Source organism: Dipodomys merriami, unplaced genomic scaffold (genome assembly GCF_024711535.1).
Source record: "Dipodomys merriami isolate MVZ:Mamm:240054 unplaced genomic scaffold, mDipMer1.0.p SCAF_51, whole genome shotgun sequence".
NCBI classification, from domain to species: domain Eukaryota; kingdom Metazoa; phylum Chordata; class Mammalia; order Rodentia; family Heteromyidae; genus Dipodomys; species Dipodomys merriami.
In genome coordinates, this window is record NW_027206080.1 from 2,389,567 (window position 1) to 2,404,728 (window position 15,162).

Genomic DNA, 15,162 nt, shown 5'->3' on the forward strand with positions numbered 1-15,162 from the left:
AAGCTACCAGCACAACTATGTTTATTGCAGCATTATTTACCATAGCTAAGATATGGAACCAACCCAGATGCCCCTCAGTAGATGAATGGATCAAGAAAATGTGGTATATATACACAATGGAATTCTATGCCTCCATCAGAAAGAATGACATTTCCCCATTTGTTAGGAAATGGAAAGGTTTGGAAAAAATTATATTAAGTGAAGTAAGCCAGGCCCAAAGAAGCATAGGTCCCATGGTTTCCCTTATTTGCAATATCTAGTATAGGTATGAGTCAAGCGGAAAAGGTCAGATAATGTGATGTTAGGAAAATGAACCCTTAAATATGTATTTTAATGTTTTCGTTTCTTTCATGCATGTGTTTCTAATGCATTTATAAGATTATTTCTTTGTTGCTTTGTATGTCCCTCCCCGACAGTGTAACCCCCGCTTTCACTATATTTGATGTCAGTATAACATGTGGAGGAGATGGGGACAAACAAGTCGTTTAAGGATTCAGGTGGACCTGTTGCAACAATGAGAAGTACAAAATGTCATGTCAAAACCAACTTTACAATGTCGGTGTGGGGGGGGGGTATAATTGGGTGGGGGGAGGGGGGAGGCTGGGAAGGGAGGTGAAGGGTAAACAAAGGAGGAGGCTGCAATGCTTGGTAAGAAATGTATGCATTATCCTGCCCATGTAATTGTAGCCCCTCTGTACAGTATGTTCTCAAATAAAATAAAATTAAATTAAAAAAAAAAAAGAAAGTCCTCAGTAGAGAACGGGCTCTACTCTGCACAGACTAGGGATAAGTAGAGGTACAGTGTCAAAGAACAGAAAAAAGGTACACGAATGGGAGGGACCAAGTTGGGTGAATTATGGCTCTACCAACCTAACAAGATTCCTGGAGAAAGCAGGCCAGCGTGATCAGAGAGATACGGGGAATGAAGACTACTGATTAGACATGGAGGGGGGGGGTCTAGCCCCACTGTCCAGGCAGAGTTACTTACTATATAAAGGTTTACAAGATGGATAAATGTGGGTCCTAGAGAAGGTTCAGAAGGCTGCTTCAGGTTGGGCTGGGGGCGTGGGATTGTCAGTCACAGCATCCATTGTACACAAATGTTCTTGCACAGCGATCAATAATGCTTGGCAAGAATGCTTTGGGATCTTGGAAGAAACCTTAAGGTTCTTACAGCCCGGGCCCCAGAGCAGGCTGGAGTTTCCCAACCCCTTGTCATCTCTCTTCCATCCTCTGGATCTCACCACTGGGCAGACAGCAAGAAGGTCAGCTCTGCAGCGTCCCGGTGCCACTCAGCGCAGGAAAGGGGAGAGAGGGAGGGGGAGGAAGGGGGGGAGGGGAATCATAAGGGGGGGAGCTCAGGCAGCTAGCCCCGCCCATCCCAGAAGGCCGCGCCCACATTCGGCCCTCCCCTCCTTCCCATTGGCTGTTCAGCACCGCGCATCACGCAGGCGACCTCGGCGTGCCCTCCCAGCAGGGCGGGGCTCCGGACGGGCGGGTGGGGCCTGCGCGCACGCGCAGAGGCGCGGGCCTGGGTCCAGGCGGGGGAGGAAGGGGCGGTGTTCCCGGTTTCCTGGGTTACCTGAGGGGGCGGGAGCGGGCAGTTCGCGCGGCGGCGGCGGCGGCTGTGGAAACCGGAGGTTCTGCGGGTGAGGGAGCGCGCGGCGTCCACCGAGCTGGTAAGGCGGCGGCGCCGGCGGCGTCGCGGAGAGCGGGGATCGTGACCCTAGAGTGGCCCGGCAGGTGTCGCGGCCATGCTGCGGGCGCCAGGGACGCGGCTCGCGCGCTTGGGGCTCGCACGGCCTCGGGGCTCCGAACCTTCCCGGGACGCGGGCGTCCGGACAGCGGCGAGTGGGCCGGGGAACCGGTGGGCTCCGCGGCCGAGGCCGCGACGCGGACAGGACACTAACTTAACTTCCTGGCGGACTGGTGCGACAGGCCGGTGCCCTCACCGCGCGGCTTGCGGGGTGCCGCGGCCCCCCTTGGCTCACGGGGCGCGGGGTGACGACGGGAGGTGACAGGTGCGCGCCGCCTCCCAGGGCACCGCCACATCCCGCGCCCGTCGCCCCGCCCCGACCCGCCCTGGCCCGGCTGGCCTGTCAGTGCCGGCGCCATACCGTCTTCCCAAGACAGCCCTGCTCCCCAAGAGAGGTCTCCTCCAAGATAGACCCCCTCTCCAAGACAGCCCTGCTCCCCAAGACAGTCCTGCTCCCCAAGAGAGATCTCCTCTAAGACAGACCCCTCCCCAAGCAGATCCCTTCCCCAAGACAGATCCCCTCCCCAAGACAGATCCCCTCCAAGACTGAGCCCTCCAAGACAGACCCCCTCCCCAAAACAGACCCCTCCCCAAGACAGCCCTGCTCCCCAAGACAGACCCCTCCCCAAGACAGACCCTCCCCAAGACCCCTCTCCTTAGGTCCCCCCCTTAAGTCACCTCCCCAGACCTGCTGACATTGGGGAGCCCTGACTGAGATGCCCCCCCATTGTTGATGGATCAGGTAGGCTTTAAGAAATGCCCCCATTCTTGGCAAACAAAAAAACCACCCCTATCCCCCCACCCCCAACCATAAGCTCGGCAGAAGACCCACCTCCAGGAATTGAACTCGGTTGGTACTTAATAGGGTTTGGTTTAAGCACATAGAAAATTGCAAGAGAATTGGAGCTTGTGTTGAATCCATTCTTGTTGAACCGGGACCAGCGTTTCCTTAAAGATCGAATTTACCACTTAGGCTCTCTTGGGTTTGTTTAACTGAGGAAGCAAACCAGGATGATTGAGCCTTTCTTCCTGAAGATTCTTGGCTGTATTAAATGTCCACACCTAGATGCCTTGTGCTAATAAAGATGTTGACTCTAAGCTTTCTTTCATTTTAGAAATGTACTTAACTAATATATGGTATCTGTTGCCATCAACTTTTCCTAGTGATAGCCTTTTGCTGTCCTCTATGTTGATACTGCAGTAGGACTTTCTGGAAGAGGTAGCAGAAGGAGAAAATAAGATAGTGTAATTCTATTTCCATGAAAATATTTTGTAATCTATACAATTATATAAGTACTTTATAAGTATTTGTTGAGCAGCTCCTTTTTGCTGGACACTTACAAAGAGCTAAGTCCCGCTAGTTGGGGCCTAGGGTGATATGTAGAATATTGCTGTCAGATGATATTAGGGACTGTAGCAAGGGAGAAGGAGGACAGAGCCAAAACGGGTTGCAATTTTGTTTGGAGGTAGCCAGGCAGCCTTCCTGGAGGGTGGGACTTGAGCAGCAGGAAGGAAGTGAGGGGTAATTCATGCCCCTTTCAGGGAGAAGGCAGTGCAGATAGAGGGAAAGGTTTGCAAAAGCCCTAAAGCAGGAATGTGCCTGGGTAGGTTTGCAGACTGTCCAGAGGCTGATGTGGCTGCAGTGGAGTGAGCGAAGTAAAGTTCATAGGAAGAATGACTGAGAAGTTAGTAGGATAGGAGAGCAGATTGTGGAAGGCCTTGTTAGGGAAGTGAGTCATCCTTTGAGTAAAAAAATGATATCTGATTTGTGGCTAGATGGTAAGTAAATAGGCCTTGTTTGGGGGGGAGGGGATGGGCTGGCGCAGAAACATCAGGAATTCCAGACCTGGGACTGTAGTCATCATTCCAGCCAGAGATGATGGAGCTTGGATCAGAATGGAATTAGCCCTAGAAAGAGAGAGTGGTGGTGATTGCTGCAGAGATAGAGAGGTAAAGGACACCAGGTTTTTTTCCAAGTAAGAAGAAAGATAGCTATGTACTGAGATGAGATCTATGAGAAGAGATGATTAGGGGGGTAGAAGACAAAACTAGACATTCAAGTGGAGATTATTAGCAGTATGCCTGTGCATGTGGAGGATTTTCATGTTACCTTGAGTATTCTGCAGGTTTATTATGCTTCCTACCCCGTAGACTGACAGTTTTTACTTCATATTCATTTTCTTTTTGGCTCTTTTGAACCAACCTCATCAGTCTTTTTTTTTTTCTTAATATACTTTTGTTTTTCTTTGTTTAAACTCAGGCCATACATTTGTTACTTTCGGTTGTAGAGAAACTATATTATCCAGAATTTCAGAGTACCTTTTCAGTCTGTTGTCACATTTAACTTCAATGCATTCAGTCTTTTTCTGAATTACTTTAGATGCCTGGCTTTTTTCACCCCCAGAAATACTATCAAACATGGCTTCACGTGGCCATTTGTGAAATTACAATGGGAATGACCTGAATATTTAATACTTTACTAATAAGTCAGTAATATATAAGGATTATCCTCATTCTTTTGTTTCATTAAAGTTGGCTTGAAATAAATGGGTCATAACATATTAAGTAGAACTTTTTATTTTTACAACAAATTACACACTTGTAGCACTAGAATTTGACCTGTAAAATTTTGATAAAAATATACAACTCCGGCAATTTAAAAGTAAATTAGAACTAGGAAATAAACCAATTATTTAAAAATACATTTCAACTGAAATATACCCTGAAAACATGTAAAAATCTGGCAGATTAATAAATAATTATAAACTGATGTTGGCATCAGTGGGGATGCAGTATTCTCTTTGATACTGCTCTTTTGCTGCTGCTTTTCACCAGTGTTGGCCTTGTATCTTTTAACTTCCCTGGCCTTGCTTTTAGTAGTGGAAAGAGGTTTCATACATTTGGAAATTTTGAGTGCTTACCAAATATAACTTCTGGAAAAAAAAATAGAACAAATGACAATATCATGAAGGAGTATTACTTAAAACTGAGCCACTGGCTCATCTTTTTTTTTTTTTTTTTTAATATCGTGATGGTTTACATATTCAATGAAACTTTTTTTTTTGGTCAGTTGTGGGGCCTGAACTCTGGACCTGGGCTCTGTCCCTCAGCTCTTCAGCTCAAGGGTAGCACTCTACCACTTGAGCCACAGTGCCCACTTCTGGCTTTTTTTTCTGCTTATGTGGTGCTGAGGAATCGAACTCAGGGCCTCATGCGTGCAAGGCAAGCACTCTATCCACTGAGCCACTTTCCCAGCCCCGACCCTCTTAATTAATTGGAAAAGGAAACAATTTTTCAAAAAGGCCAAATATTGTTCAACTGTGAATCTTTGAAACCGAAACCCCAAAGAGATGAGGAAATGAGAGCTTCTAGTTGTCCAAATAATTGGCAAAAAGATAGATGAATGATAATAGTTACACACATATTTAGAAACATTCATAAAACAACTGCTACTAATCTTTAAAGGAAAGATGTTCATTACTACTTAGTAATTAAGAAGGAACAAACTATATAGCTAATGCAACAAAATGGATAAATCTCCAAATACTTAAGACTATCTGAAATGAAAGCCAGACAACAACAACAAAAAAAGTACTGTATAGTGTGTGATTCCATCCATGGAATGCTGAAAAATTCATAGTAATCTACAGTGGCAGAGAGTGTATCAGTGATGGCTGGTGACAGGGTGAGGGGAGGTGGAGAAGGAAGGATAACACTGGTGTACTGAGGCACTTTGGTAGTGATAGCTGTGCTTACTGTCTTGATTGTGATGCTGGTTTCATGGGTGTGTACATATGTTGAAACTTATCAGATTACACATTTATGCATGGTATATGCCAACCATATCTTAATAAAGTAGTATTTTTAAAACTATGAAAAAAACAAAGGACTCCAAAATGAAAGAAGCCTGTCTGAAAAAGCTACATACTTTACTATTCCAAATATGTGACATTCTGGAAAAGGTAACACTCTAGAGACAATAAAAAGGTCAGGGGTTGCCAGAGGCTGAGGGGAGGGAAGGATGAATGAGAGAGGGAACACAGCAAAAATATTCTTTAGGTGTGCATCACTATGCAACTGTAACATGTACAATACAGAGTGACCCTTAAGGGTGATAATGACTGGTCAGTGTAGGTTCTGTTGTAACAAGTCGATCTTTGTGGCATGGGGCATCAGTTGCTGGAGTTGCAGTGCCAGTGTGAGGAAGGGTTGTATGGGACCTCTGCTTTCCAATTTGTAACTGGTCTAAAAAAATAAAGTTTTATTTATTTTAGGCAATACAGGGGTTGAACTCCGTTTTCACTTATTAAACAGGTGCTCAATCACTTGTACCATGTTCTAGGCCAAAAGATGATTTTTTTTTTTTTGCCAATGTTGGGGCTTGAGCTCAAGGCCTGGGTACTGTCCCTTAACCTTTTCAACTCTAGACTGGCACTCTTCTACTTGTGCTCTACACTACTTCCAGCTTTTTGGTGGCTAATTAGAGACGTCTGGTTCAGCCTGCCTAGGCTGGCTTTAATTATGATCCTCAGTTCTCAGCCTTGTGAGTAGCTAGGATTACAAATGTGAGCCACCAGCACCCCGTGTATTTTTAAGTAATTATAATCAATTTTTTTGCCAGAAACTTGGATAATTACATATTTTACATGTAAAAATTGGGGAATGGGTAAGGAAAGCTGAGAGAGTATACATTTAAACTTTTTCTTTTTTCTTTTTGTCAGTTGTAGGGTTTGAGCTCTGGACCTGGGCTGTGTCCCTCAGCTCTTAGCTCAAGGCTAGCATTCTACCACTTGAGCCACAGTACCACTTCTGGCTTTTTCTGTTTTATGTGGTACTGAAGAATCGAACCCAGGGCCTCATGCATGTGAGGCACATATTCTACCACTGAGCCCCCTTCCTAGCCCCCACATTGAAACTCTTTAAAAAAATCATTTTGTTATATTTAAATAGTTACATGAAGACTTTCAATTTAACATGTCTATTCATGTGTACAGTATATCTTGACCAGTGTTACATTGAAACTTTTGACACTGATTTATATAAAAATAATAGAGTTGCTAGATGCTGGTGGCTCACACCTGTGATCCTAGCTACTCAGAAGGCTGAGATTTGAGGATCAAGGTTCAAAGCCAGCCCAGACAGGAAAGGCTGTGAGACTCTAATTAACCACAAGAAAACTGGAAGTGGTGCTGTGGCTCAAGTGATAGAGCTGAAGAGCTGAGGGATAGCGCCCAGGCTCAGAGTTCAAGCCCCAAAATCTGACAAAAAAAAAAAAAAAAGCCAAAGTGGAGCTGTGGCTTAAGGGATAGAGCAGTAGCTTTGAAGGGGGTGGGGAGCATGGAAAGGCAGCTTAGGGACAGTGTCTAGGCCCTATGTTCAGAGAGAGAAAAAAAAGGAATCTTTTTAAACTGACCTCATGCTCACTTTGCCAAAAATCGAATATATCTGTGTAATAATCTTTTTATAGCATGTCATAATGTGCTGAATATACATCCATTTTTTTAATTTTACACCCTCCTCCCAAGGTCTCTGAGAATTAGTTTAAGATGAGGAAAGTCTCCATCGTAAAAGCTCTAGGAAGGCATGAAGAGGATGGAGACAGCAGAAAGTCCTTTAGAAAGGACTAGCTTAGAAATGAGGTAATGGATGAGGAGGATCACAGAAAGTATTAATGATTCTAGATTGTATAGTGATGTTGTTAAATGTTCTTTATTTAAAAGTACAGATGAGGATGTAAAATGCACCAGTTTTCTTCAGTTTGGTGAAATTTACTGGTTCATTTCCTTACTGGACCAAATTGAATAAAATTACACTTTTAGAAACTGAACCAGATAAAAACATGTTTAGCTAATAAATGTGTTCTTCCAGTGAACGTATTTGGGATGACTGGTGGGTGGGGAGGAGATATGCTTGGTAGAAGACTCATTTTTCATTAAGGGTCAGGCATCAGGACCCCTTTCATAGACTGAAGAAAGGGAGCCATTGAAGAGGAAGAACATTGAAGTCTTAAGGGAAAGATAATTGATCAAATGTAATCTCAGACGAAATGGGGGTTGGGACCAGGAGCAAAGGTGAGCTAGGAATACTCCAAAGAAGAGACGTCTCTTATTTCAGAAAGAAAAAGAAATACAGAGAGCATGAGGCTCTGATCTCCAGCTCTAGTACCACCACAAGCTACCTGTATCCATGTGGAAAGTGAAGAGATTGAACCTGAATGGAGTAGAAAGGAAAGTGTGATGGAGAACTGGGGTGGAAGAGTGATGTGAAGTCAAAGGGGTTGAGAGTGGTAATGAGGCCACTAGTTAAATGGCTGGATCTTGGGGCTCCTGCATGAGTAAGGAAGAAAAGTCAAACCAAGCTGGAGCCTGATGTGAATGAATGTGAAAACTGAAGAGGATGAAGAACTTCAGTGAAGAAAGAATTAGTGAGGAGGACTGATGTCAGTAATGGGGTACTAGAGATGGGAAAATTAGGCATGTGAGACGTGAGAATCGGAGCAATCACAAGTTATAAGAGTCCAAATATAACAAGATAGTGATTAGTTAATAGAGCTAATTAAATCAAAAGCATATAACTGGGAGAAAGCTAGGGAAGGGGTGACATTATTCAAAAAGAAATGTGCTCATTACTTGACTTATGTAACCCCTCTGTACATCACCTTTATACTAACAAAAATACGAAAAACCCCAAATGTAATACAGTAAAAGCTGTTTATTGGGCCCTTCATACTAGCCATCATATAATCCTGTAAGGTACATAATAGTATTAACATTAACAATGAGGAAATTTTCCAGGTGTCAGTGGCTCACACCTAAAATCCTAGCTATTTAGGAGGCTGAGATCTGAGGATCATGGTTCAAAGCCAATCAGGTAGGAAAGTCTGTGAGACTTATCACCAATTAACCACCCAAAAGCTGAAAGTGGAGTTCTGGCTCAAGTGGTAGAGCACTAGTCTTAAGCAAAAAAAGCCAAGGGACAGTGCTCAGGCTGTGAGTTCAAGCCCTTGTGTGTGTGTGTGTGTGTGTGTGTGTGTGTGTGTGTGTGTGTGTGTGAGTGAGAGAGAGAGAGAGAGAGAGAGAGAGAGAGAGAGAGAGAGATTGAGAGAGAGAGAGAGAGAGAGAGAGAGAGAGAGAGAGAGAGAGAGAGAGAGAGAGAGAGAGAGAGAGGGAGAGAGAGTTAAATAACTGATTGAAGTCTGAAACTTGGGAATAACAGGAGTCTTTCTAGCTCGTCTTTATGGCTGACTATTACCCATGCTGGCCTGAAGGAGGAGTTATTAAACAATGTTTGACAAGAAATGTATCCATTACCTTACTCATGTAACTGTAACCCTCCTGTACAGCATCTTTGCAATGAAATAAAATAAAATAACAAAGAGGAAGTCAAAGATCTTTATATCTGGTGTGTTGAGATTACCAGTGTCTTTGTGTATACATGCCTGTGTGTGTGTATGTATGTGTGTGTGTGTGTGTGTGGCACCTCACAAAGTCAAGAAAGAAGAGAGTTAACAGAGTGGTTGATAGTTTTAGAGACAACTCAGGAAAGTCAGATTAGATAGGGATTTGAACAATGCTTGTTGGAATGAATTTGGCAACTAGAATGTTATTGTTGATCTTGGCCTGATTGGTAGTAGACTGGTACGAGCGAAAGCCAGGTTGCAGTGCACCGAGAAGTGAAGTAAAACAAGAAGAGCACTCCATTATAGACTTCCCTTAAACAATCTTAATTTTTTTAAAAAAGTCTTAGCAAGCTTTAGTAAAACAGGATAACGTAGGGAAAAATGGGAAAGAGAGAAACATTTCCTACTTTATTCAGGAAATGGGAGTGAGACTCCTTGAATAATCTTTTTTTGTTGGTGGTAGTGAGGCTTGAACTCTGGGCCTGGGCACTGTCTCTCAGCTCTTCAGCTCAAGGCTATTGTTCTCCCACTTGAGCTACAGCACCACTTGGAGATTAGAGTCTCACAGCCTTTCCTGCCTGGGCTGGCTTTGAACTGTGATCTTTACATCTCAGCCTCCTGAGTAGCTAGGGTTACAGGTGTGAGCTACCATGCCCAGCTTCATTGAATAATCTTAAAAGAGGTTTCAAAAGGATTTTTCTTTCTTTGGTCTTGATTTTCTCCTCCTCCTCCTCCTCCTCCTCCTCCTCCTCCTCCTCCTCCTCCTCCTCCTCCTCCTCCTCCTCCTCCTCCTCCTCCTCCTCCACCCAGTCCTCCTCCTCCTCCTCCTCCTCCTCCTCCTCCTCCTCCTCCTCCTCCTCCTCCTCCTCTTCCACCCAGTCCTCCTCCTCCTCCTCCTTTTTATTTGTGTTGGAACTCTAACTCAACTCCATATCTGATCAGTAGCTAATGCTCTACCAACTGAGCCACATCTCCAAACCCTTTCTTTTCAAATGTAGGCAGTGAAGAAGGCGGTTGAAAGGAGGAGTTAAAAAGTAGGAGAGAGCCTAGGGGAGCATAGGGCTCTGCCCAATGTTGGATATGAAGCTGGGCTTTGTGTCTGCGCCTGCATATTCCTACAGCTTCCCAGAGTCCTGTGGACAATGACTGGGGAGATAAGCCATGCAGGAAACAGTATAAACAAACAAATAAATAAAAGTAGGAGAGAGTTGAGCATGGAAGCAGTAGTATCTAGTCAGTAACTTGGTTGCGGTTTATAAGATGAAAGGAAGGAAGGTGTTATAAATCAAATAAGGCAAACTTAATTAAACTTTATCAACTACCACCATGGCTAGGAAGCATTTATTGAAGAGATGAAATTCTTAATTTGAATGACACTGGAAAATTTGTATTTGGAATGTAGGATAGCTCCAGAATTCATTTCAACTCTAGTATTATTTTTTTGGAATGTGTTAGCCATGTCCCAGTGCAAGATTGTTGCTGGGATAAATTTGTTGTTTCTAGGGGGTTCTTCTTTTTTTTTTTTTTTTTGGGTCCGGTTGTGGGGCCTGAACTCTGGGCCTGGGCGCTGTCCCTCAGCTCTTCAGCTCAAGGTTAGCACTCTACCACTTGAGCCACAGCGCCACTTCCGGCTTTTTTCTTTTTGCTTATGTGGCGCTGAGGAATTGAACCCAGGGCCTCACGCATACAAGGCAAGCGCTCTACCACTGAGCCACCTTTCCAGCCCCTACGGGGTTATTCTTATACTTACCTCCCTCTCCCTCTTTCTCTGTTTTTTAAAGTGAACTATCTTTTTCCTGTGGACATGACTCTGGTGGTAATGTCTACTTAGAAATATTTTCTGGTTAATTATATTTAAGTTTTTTTGTAATACCAGTAGATTCTTGGCTGAGTCCAGTGTTTAGTAATTTGTTAATTTAGCATAAGCAAAAATCTGTGTGCTTTTAAAGTGTTATGAACTTTTGAGAACAATTCTAGTATATTAATTTTTTTCATCTCTTCTGTCCTTAACATTGATCTGATGAAAATGTGATTATTAGTTCCATGAGTCATTTGTATTAGCTCTGTAGATAAAAGAAGAATAATAGTCGTGATTGTACAAATAATATTTGGACAGTATAGTTATTATTATATTGTATTTGGAGAGTGCGAAATTAAAACAGTGGAAAGAATGATTTCCTCTTTTTATCATAGTCATTTGGACTATTTGAAAGGGCAACCAAACATATTTATCATATTCATAAAATGCATTCATTGTTATAACTTCTGGTTATTCATTCATTGAAGTGCAAAATGCAGTGTATCTTGGCCACTGACAAAAGGAGGTTTTACTGGTGTAACTTGTAGAATGTATGGGTTCTATACCCTCTTTATGTGCACGCTTCCCCTGCTTTTTATGTTAGACTTTGTTTGACTTCACTGCATTATGACTTGAGGTTTATTGAAGTTAAAATCCATTGCCATTTTTTAATTTCCTCTTGATGCTTCCAATGACATTGATGTTGATAATTCTTTTTGAAATTTATTTTATTATTATTCTTTTTTTCTAGTATTGGGGTTTGAACTCAGGACCATAACTTTGCTTGGCTTGCTCCCTTAGTCAAGCTGCCAGACTAGCTGTTTGCTGGTTGTTTTGGATATAGAATCTCCTGGACTTTTCTGCCTAGGCTGATTTTGAACATCAGCCCCTGTGTTGTAAAGCTAATTGAGGGTACTGCTTACCCAGATAATGAAATGTTAGGATCTGTTTCCTTATGAATTGGACTGTCGTTTATGATTCCAATGAATCTGAGTGACATTTTTAGCTGTTAAAGGATTTGGATGGGAAGGAATAGAGACCATAGACAGGGTGACTAACTAATACTAGTTAGAAGAGAGATTCTTGGGAATAAAGTTAGAAGAAGAAGGACCAGATTCATGGTAATTACTAATCCTTCTCTAAACAGCCAGGTGCTTTGCTGTGCATTCTACAAGAGTTCTCTCATTTAATATTCAAAACTGTTTTAGCATTCTTATAAACTGAGTTATAAAACTAAGAAACTGAGGCTTAGAAATAGAAAATCAAATACTCAGTATTGAAGAGCTAGTGATAGCAGATGTCATATGAACCAGCAACCTGTCAAGAAAGAGAATTGTCTACACTAGATGAAGCTCTGTTCTAGTTTCTCATCTGATTAACTGGGACTGGGTAGAGGCCATAAACTGGAATAGCAATGAGGAAGAGGTCAGTTTTGTTGGATGGAGGAGTTGTTGGACACAGAATACTGAGAGATTGATGAACCTTAATCCTGGCTCCTGACATCCAATAACTTTCCAGCATTGGCCAACTGCTGACCTTAACTGTGTTTAATGTCCAATGAAACAAGTAAGGATAGCAATGTTACTTATGAGATTGTTCTGAGGATTGAACCAACTACTGTATAGTTGTTGAGAGCTTACAGTTGAATCAGATATATAGCAATGGGTAACTATGGATATTAGCTACATTCCCATCAGCATTGTCATTATTCTGTAAAAATCCATACTTTTGTTTTGAGGACAGATGATCTAGCCAGCATAAAACTTGTCACACATATCTTCCAGCAAGGAGTAAAGGCAGGATAGATGATTTGCTTCGGTAGCCTTCATATATATGTGTGTGTGTGTGTGTGGTGTGTGTATATCTATCTATCTATCTATATCTATCTATCTATCTGTATATATATATATATATATATATATATGTAGCCTTCATATATATGTGTATATATATATCTATATATAGATATATAGATATACACACACACACACTCACACACACATACGTGTGTGTGAGTGTGTGTATGTGTTAATTAGTTTTCTCATTGCTGTGACAAAATGCCTGACATAAGTAACTTAAAGGGAGGAAAGGAGGAAAGATTTATTTTGGCTCACAGGTTCTGAGGATTCAGTCCATGAGGACTTGGCTCTTTGTACTTGGGTAGAGCATCATGGAAGTGAGAGCCCTGGAAGAATTTCTTCTGGTAGACAGGAAGGACAAATAGGAGGGGGGAGGGAAGAGGGAGAAAGGGAAAAGGAGAAGGAGAGGGGAAGAGGAGAAGAAGAACTCAGAACAGACAAGATATAGTCCCCAAAGATGTGAACCTAGGCACTTATTTCCTCAGCTAGTTCTGCCTCTTAAAGATTCAGAACCTCCCCACATATAACGCCACCAATTGGGCGTCAGGCATTCAACACATGTCCTATGAGGAACATTTAAATTCAAACCATAATACTGTCCACTATAAAATAGATTTTAAGGGACATATATTAATAAAAATGTGATGTATAAATAATATTTCTAATGAGCTTTCTGTTTTAAGTCATTATTTCAGAATCATTCAGATGAATATTGTTGAACACCTCAAGTATTTACCAAAAAGTTACTAGGTAAAACATAAGTTAACAGAGATCATCTTGCCTAATAAATAAGTAATCATTAAGAAACTCAGGCAAAGGCCCAAAGAAACATAGGTCCCATGGTTTCCCTTATTTGCAATATCTAGTATAGGTATGAGTCAAGCAGAAAAGGTCAGATAATGTGATGTTAGGAAAACGAACCCTTAAATATGTATTTTAATGTTTTCGTTTCTTTCATGCATGTGTTTCTAATGCATTTATAAGATTATTTCTTTGTTGCTTTGTATGTCCCTCTCCCACAATGTAACCCCCGCTTTCACTTTATTTGATGTCAGTATAACATGTGGAGGAGATGGGGACAAACAAGTCGTTTAAGGATTCAGGTGGACCTGTTGCAACAAGGAGAATTACAAAATGTCATGTCAAAGCAAACTTTACAATGTCGGTGGTGGAGGGAGGGGGGTATGATTGGGTGGGGGGGTGGGGGGAGGCTGGGAAGGGAGGTGAAGGGTAAACAAAGGAGGAGGCTGCAATGCTTGGTAAGAAATGTATGCATTATCCTGCCAATGTAATTGTAACCCCTCTGTACAGTACGTTCTCAAATAAAATAAAATAAAATTAAAAAAAAAAGAAAAAAAGAAACTCAGGCAAACACATAGGGCTATTTTTAAAGGGAATTTACCAGGAGTTTTGTTTTTGTCAATTGATGAAATATTATGAATTGCATGTTTTGAGCACTAGTATTTGGTGAGGAAATTTTATGTTTTCTAACCAAGCTATAAGAAACAAGGTTTATCATTACACCAATTTTGCTTCTCTTTTCCTTTTTCTGTAGCATGCAGAGTCAGAAGCAGAAAATGTAAGACCTTCCTTGCATTTATGGCCATTGCTTTCTTGGAAACTGCATCATTTTTCTCTTGTACAGGGTCAACTTGAAATTATCTTTTTCTTCCTCAAGATAGCCCTCTTGGTTGTCATATGTTTAGCTGTGTTGAGCTTTTAGATAGAAATGTGCAGTTTACTAGCAATGTCTACTGCTGTGATGTGATCTCTTAGGGTCTACTTTGCTGTCTGTGGAGTAGATGTTTTGGGAGGGAAAGCGAGGCTTCCCATAGCTCCCTATGACTGGCTAGAATCTGCTATATTCCTCACTTGCTGCTCTGGCCCTTTATTTTCACCGCAGTGTGATGCTGACTGTGTACATATTTGATGGTTAGAACAGTCTGAAACTACCAAAGAGAGATGATTAAGCAGATTTGTATATATTTGTTGGAATGTATAATAGGCAATAGATATTGGTTGAATTAATGGACTTTTGAAAAGGGGAACTGAAGTACATTGTGCCCCTATCCCTTATCACTGACTGGATATTTGATATTTCTTGAGAGGGAAACAGAGGGGCCAACTTCTTCCCCTATCAATGAGCTTGATTTTATGTATAATGGTTTATGTAATGTCCTTGGAGCACTGACTTATAACACAAAAATGAAAGATACTTTAAAATGCTCTTGTATGATGAGGACAGCCCCAAAGGTGAAGAATGTGGCAGTCATGAACTAATTTTGGGGTATACATAATGTAATTTTATAATCAAGAAGATAAATGCATGAAAATACTAAGACTGAATGTA

At 42.0% G+C, this 15,162-nt stretch overlaps 1 protein-coding gene and 1 pseudogene across 1 annotated transcript in view; both read left to right on the forward strand.

Moving 5' to 3' along the window:
- The first annotated feature begins 1,567 nt into the window (after positions 1-1,567).
- Lyst (lysosomal trafficking regulator) overlaps positions 1,568-15,162 on the forward strand; it is a 144,391-nt gene continuing 130,796 nt past the window's right edge. Inside the window, exon 1 of the mRNA XM_069998084.1 lies at positions 1,568-1,679. The gene's annotated coding sequence lies outside the window, so the exon portion shown is untranslated. The remainder of the gene's footprint in view (positions 1,680-15,162) is intronic.
- On the forward strand, positions 10,224-10,331 carry LOC138810917 (small nucleolar RNA SNORA73 family; annotated as a pseudogene).